This window comes from Arachis hypogaea, chromosome 5, assembly GCF_003086295.3.
Source record: "Arachis hypogaea cultivar Tifrunner chromosome 5, arahy.Tifrunner.gnm2.J5K5, whole genome shotgun sequence".
Classification (NCBI taxonomy): domain Eukaryota; kingdom Viridiplantae; phylum Streptophyta; class Magnoliopsida; order Fabales; family Fabaceae; genus Arachis; species Arachis hypogaea.
Window position 1 is genome coordinate 74,816,234 of NC_092040.1, and position 6,751 is coordinate 74,822,984.

General features: G+C 41.6%; 1 non-coding gene across 1 annotated transcript; it reads right to left on the reverse strand.

Annotated features, from left to right (window-relative positions):
• Positions 1-303: 303 nt before the first annotated feature.
• On the reverse strand, positions 304-411 carry LOC112804410 (small nucleolar RNA R71). The gene has a single exon (XR_003203019.1). It is a non-coding gene; the product is annotated as a small nucleolar RNA R71 (small nucleolar RNA).
• Between the last annotated feature and the right edge of the window lie 6,340 nt (positions 412-6,751).

A 6,751-nucleotide genomic window follows, 5' to 3' on the forward strand; every position in this document is an offset into this window, starting at 1 on the left:
GCCGTTGGAGCAAACAACTTTGAGCTTAAGCCTCAATTAGTTTCTCTAATGCAACAGAATTGCAAGTTTCATGGACTTCCATTGGAAGATCCTCATCAATTTCTAGCTGAGTTCTTACAAATCTGTGACACTGTCAAAACCAATGGGGTTGACCCTGAGGTCTACAGACTTATGCTATTCCTTTTTGCTGTAAGAGACAGAGCTAAGATGTGGTTGGACTCACAACCTAAAGAAAGCCTGAACTCTTGGGAAAAGCTAATCAATGCCTTCTTGGCAAAGTTCTTTCCACCTCAAAAATTGAGTAAGCTTAGAGTGGAAGTCCAAACCTTCAGACAAAAGGAAGGTGAATCCCTCTATGAAGCTTGGGAAAGATACAAATAATTGATTAGAAAGTGTCCTTCTGACATGCTTTCTGAATGGAGCATCATAGGTATCTTCTATGATGGTCTGTCTGAACAGTCCAAGATGTCATTGGATAGTTCTGCTGGAGGCTATCTTTATCTGAAGAAGACGCCTGCAGAAGCTCAAGAACTGATTGAAATGGTTGCAAATAACCAATTCATGTACACTTCTGAAAGGAATCCTGTGAACAATGGGACGAATCAGAAGAAAGGAGTTCTTGAGATTGATACTCTGAATGCCATATTGGCTCAGAACAAAATATTGACTCAGCAAGTCAATATGTTTTCTCAAAGCCTGTCTGGAATGCAAGTTGCACCAGGCAGTACTAGGGACGCTACATCTGAAGAAGAAGCTTATGATCCTGAGAACCCTTCAATGGAAGAGGTGAATTACATGGGAAAACCCTATGGAAACACCTATAATCCTTCATGGAGAAATCATCCAAATCTTTCATGGAAGGATCAACAGAGACCTCAACAAGGTTTCAACAACAATAATGGTAGAAGAAACAGGTTTAGCAATGGCAAGCCTTTTCCATCATCTTCTCAGCAACAGACAGAGAATTCTAAGCAGAGCCACTCTAACTTAGCAACCATGGTCTCTGATCTAATCAAAACCACTCAAAGTTTCATGACTGGAACAAGGTCCTTCATTAGAAACTTGGAGGCACAAGTGGGTCAGCTGAGTATGAAAATTACTGAATTCCCTCCTAGCACTCTTCCAAGCAATACAGAAGAGAATCCAAAAGGAGAGTGCAAGGCCATTAACATGACCTACATGTCCGAATTTGGAGAGGAGGAAGAAGCATTGAGCACCACTGAGGAAGGCCTCAATGGACGTTCACTGGCCTCTAATGAGTTCCCTAATGAGGAACCATGGGAATCTGAGGCTCACACTGAGACCATAGAGATTTCATTGGATTTACTTCTTCCATTCATGAGCTCTGATGAGTATTCTTCCTCTGAAAAGGATGAAGATGTCACTGAAGAGCAAGTTGCCAAGTACCTTGGAGCAATCATGAAGCTAAATGACAAGTTATTTGGTAATGAGACTTGGGAGGATGAACCACCTTTGCTCACCAAAGAGCTGGATAACTTGATTAGGCAGAGATTACCTTAAAAGACACAGGACCCTGGGAAGTTCTCAATACCTTGTACAGTAGGCACCATGACCTTCAAGAAGGCTCTGTGTGACCTAGGGTCAAGCATAAACCTCATGCCTCTCTCTGTAATGGAGAAGCAAGGGATCTTTGAGGTGCAAGCTGCAAAAATCTCACTAGAGATGGCAGACAATTCAAGAAAACAAGCTTATGGACTTGTAGAGGATGTTCTGGTAAAAGTTGAAGACCATTACATCCATGCTGATTTCATAGTCCTAGAGACTAGGAAGTGCATAGATGAATCCATCATCCTTGGCGGACCCTTCCTAGCCACAGCAAAGGCTGTGATTGATGTTGACAGAGGAGAATTGATCATTCAAGTGAATGAAGAATTCCTTGTGTTTAAGGCTCAAGGATATCCCTCTGTAACCATGGAGAGGAAGCATGAAGAGCTTCTCTCAAAACAGAGCCAAACAGAGCCCCCACAGTCAAACTCTAAGTTTGGTGTTGGGAGGTTTCAACATTGCTTTGAGCATATGTGAGGCTCCATGAGAGCCCACTGTCAAGCTACTGACATTAAAGAAGCGCTTGTTGGGAGGCAACCCAATGTTATATTTATCTATTTTTCCTTTGTTATTTTATGTTTTCTGTAGGTTGATGATCATGGGAAGTCACATAATCAGTTGAAAAAGGCAAAAACAGAATGAAAAACAGAAAGAAAAATAGCACACCCTGGAGGAAAACCTTGCTGGCGTTTAAACGCCAGTATAAGAGCAGCAAATGGGCGTTTAACGCCCAGTCTGGCACCATTCTGGGCGTTTAACGCCAGAAAGGAGCACCAGACTGGCGTTAAACGCCAGGAAAGGGCAAGAAGTTGGCGTTAAATGCCAGAAATGGGCACCAGCCCAGTGTTTAACGCCAGAATTGGCATAAAGAGCATTTTTGCTCGCCACTTGGTGCAGGGATGAATTTTCCTTGACACCTCAGGATCTGTGGACCCCACAGGATCCCCACCTACCCCACCACTCTCTCTCTTCTTCACCCATTCACCAATCACCTCAATACCTCTTCCCCAAAAACCCCTCACCTATCAAATGCCACTATTCTCTTCACCACTCACATCCATCCTTCATAAAACCCCACCTACCTCACCATTCAAATTCAAACTACTTTCCCTCCCAAACCCACCCATACATGACCGAACCATACACCCCCTCTCCACTCCTATATAAACCCATCTTCACTCCTTCATTTTCACACAACCTAAACAATACTTCTTCCCCTTAGCCGAACCACAAAGCCTCCTCCATCTCCTTCATTTCTTCTTCTTCTACTCTCTTCTTTCTTCTTTTGCTCGAGGACGAGCAAACCTTTTAAGTTTGGTGTGGTAAAAGCATTGCTTTTTGTTTTTCCATAACCATCTATGGCATCCAAGGCTGGAGAAACCTCTAGAAGTGGAAAGGGAAGGCAAAAGCTTCCACCTCCGAGTCATGGGAGATGGAGAGATTCATCTCAAGGGTACATCAAGACCACTTCTATGAAGTTGTGGCCATGAAGAAGGTGATCCCCGAGGTCCCTTTCAAACTCAAAAAGAGTGAATATCCAGAGATCCGACATGAGATCCGAAGAAGAGGTTGGGAAGTTCTTACCAACCCCATTCAACAAGTCAAAATCTTAATGGTTCAAGAGTTCTATGCTAATGCATGGATCACCAAGAACCATGATCAAAGTCTGAACCCAGACCCAAAGAATTGGCTTAAAATGGTTCCGGGGGAATACTTAGATTTTAGTCCGGAAAATGTAAGGTTGGCATTCAACTTCCCCATGATGCAAGGAGATGAAGACCCTTACACTAGAAGGGTCAACTATGATCAAAGGTTGGACCAAGTCCTCATAGACATTTGTGAAGAGGGCGCTCAATGGAAGAGAGATTCAAGAGGAAAGCCAGTTCAACTGAGAAGGCATGACCTCAAGCCCGTGGCTAGAGGATGGTTGGAGTTTATCCAACGCTCAATTATTCCGACTAGCAACCGGTCCGAATTTACTATAGACCAGGCTATCATGATTCATAGCATCATGATTGGAGAGGAAGTAGAAGTTCATGAGGTTATATCCCAAGAACTTTATAAGGTGGCGGAAAAGTCCTCTACCTTGGCAAGGTTAGCCTTTCCTCATCTCATTTGTCACCTTTGTTATTCAGTTGGAGTTGGCATAGAGGGAGACACCCTCATTGATGAGGACAAGCCCATCACTAAGAAAAGGATGGAGCAAACAAGAGACCCCTCTCATCATGAAACCCCTGAGATGCCTCAAGGGATGCATTTTCCTCCACAAAACTATTGGGAGAAAATCAATACCTCCGTAGGAGAATTGAGTTCCAACATGGGACAACTAAGGGTGGAGCACCAAGAACATTCCATCCTCCTCCATGAAATTAGAGAAGATCAAAGAATCATGAGAGAGGAGCAACAAAGGCAAGGAAGAGACATTGAGGAGCTCAAGCACTCCATAAGATCTTCAAGAGGAAGAACAAGCTGCCATCACTAAGGTGGACCCGTTATTTAATCTCCTTGTTCTTTATTTTTCTGTTTTTCAAAAAATCATGCTTATGTTTATCTATGTTTGTGTCTTAATGTCTTAGTGTCTATGCCTTAAAGTTATGAATGTCCTATGAATCCATCACCTTTCCTAAATGAAAAATGTTCGTAATTGAAAAAGAGAAGAATTGCATGAATTTTAAATTTTATAACAGATTAATTATTTTAATGTGGTGGCAATATTTTGGTTTCTGAATGTATGCTTGAACAGTGCATAAATCTTTTGAATTTGTTGTTCATGAATGTTGGTTCTTGAAAGAATGATGAAAAAGGAGACATGTTACTGAGGATCTGAAAAATCATAAAAATGATTCTTGAAGCAAGAAAAAGTAGTGAATACAAAAAAAAAGGAAAGAGAAAAACGAAAAAAAAAGAAAGAGAGAGAAAAACGAAAAAAAAAAGAAAGAGAGAGAAAAACGAAAAAAAGAGAGAGAAAAAGAAAAAAATAAAGTTGTGATCCAAAGCAAAAAGAGTGTGCTTAAGAACCCTGGACACCTCTAATTGGGGACTCTAGCAAAGCTGAGTCACAATCTGAAAAGGTTCACCCAGTTATGTGTTTGTGGCATGTATGTATCCGGTGGTAATACTGGAAGACAGAGTGCTTTGGGCCACCGCCAAGACTCATAAAGTAGCTGTGTTCAAGAATCATCATACTTAACTAGGAGAATCAATAACACTATCTGGAATCTGAGTTCCTATAGAAGCCAGTCATTCTGAATTTCAAAGGATAGAGTGAGATGCCAAAACTATTCAGAGGCAAAAAGCTAAAGCCCCGCTCATCTAATTGATACTGATCTTCATAGATGTTTTTGGAGTTCATTGCATATTCTCTTCTTTTTATCTTATTTGATTTTCAGTTGCTTGGGGACAAGCAACAATTTAAGTTTGGTGATGTTATGAGCGGATAATTTATACGCTTTTTGGCATTATTTTTAGTATGTTTTTAGTATGTTTTAGTTAGTTTTTAGTATATTTTTATTAGTTTTTTGTTAAAATTCACTTTTATGGACTTTACTATGAGTTTGTGTGTTTTTCTGTGATTTCAGGTATTTTCTGGCTGAAATTGAGGGACCTGAGCAAAAATCTGATTCAGAGGCTGAAAAGGACCGCAGATGCTGTTGGATTCTGACCTCCCTGCACTCGAAGTGGATTTTCTAGAGCTAAAGAAGCCCAATTGGCGCTCTCTCAACTGCGTTGGAAAGTAGACATCCTGGGCTTTCCAGCAATATATAATAGTCCATATTTTTCCCGAGATTTGATGGCCCAAACCGGCGTTCCAAATCAGCTCAAAACTGCCCGGCGTTAAACGCCGGAACTGACACAAGAATGGGAGTTAAACGCCCAAACTGGCACAAAAGCTGGCGTTTAACTCCAAGAGAAGTCTCTACACGAAAATGCTTCAATGCTCAGCCCAAGCACACACCAAGTGGGCCCGGAAGTGGACTTTTATGTCATTTACTCATCCTTGTAAACCCTAGGCTACTAGTTCTCTACAAATAGGACCTTTTACTATTGTATTCTTATCTTGGTAGCTATCTTTAGTCTTATGCTATCTTAGATCATGGGGGCTGGCCTCACGGCCATGCCTAGACCTTGTTCTTATGTATTTTCAACGGTGGAGTTTCTACACACCATAGATTAATGTGTGGAGCTATACTGTACCTCGAGTATTAATGCAATTACTATTGTTCTTCTATTCAATTCAGCTTGTTCTTGTTCTAAGATATCACTTGTTCTTCAACTTGATGAATGTGATGATCCGTGACACTCATCATCATTCTCACCTATGAACGTGTGCCTGACAACCACCTCCGTTCTACCTTAGATTGAGTGGATATCTCTTGAATCCCTTAATCGGAATCTTCGTGGTATAAGCTAGAATTGATGGTGGCATTCAATAGAATCCGAAAGGTGTAAACCTTGTCTGTGGTATTCTGAGTAGGATTCAATGATTGAATGACTGTGACGAGCTTCAAACTCCTGAAGGCTGGGCGTTAGTCACAGACGCAAAAGAATCACTGGATTCTATTCCAACCTGATTGAGAACCGACAGATGATTAGCCGTGCCGTGACAGGGTGCGTAGAACATTTTCACTGAGAGGATGGGAGGTAGCCACTGACAACGGTGAAACCCTACATACAGCTTGCCATGGAAAGGAGTAAGAAGGATTGGATGAAGACAGTAGGAAAGCAGAGAGACAGAAGGGACAAAGCATCTCCATAACCATTTGAATCTGCCTGACTAAGATTTACAAGGTGACCATAGCTTGCTTCATACCAACAATCTCCGTGGGATCAACCCTTACTCGCGTAAGGTTTACTACTTGGACGACCCAGTGCACTTGCTGGTTAGTTGTGCGAAATTGTGATAAAGAGTTGAGATTACAATTGTGCGTACCATGTTGATGGCGCCATTGATGATCACAATTTTGTGCACCAATTAACCATCTAAGAGATGTATAATCAAGCTAGTGGTTCATTAATATCTAATGAAAGATGCTCGCTGAACTCATGTAGAATAGAGATAACCTTTTGCTGGTTTAACTCATTCATAAGTGTTCCGAAGGTTACCTGAAACTGAGAGGTTAATCTCGGACGCAATCTTCTGGATTGATCAAGGTTGTCGAGTCCGACTTGTTGGAGTGGGAAGTGC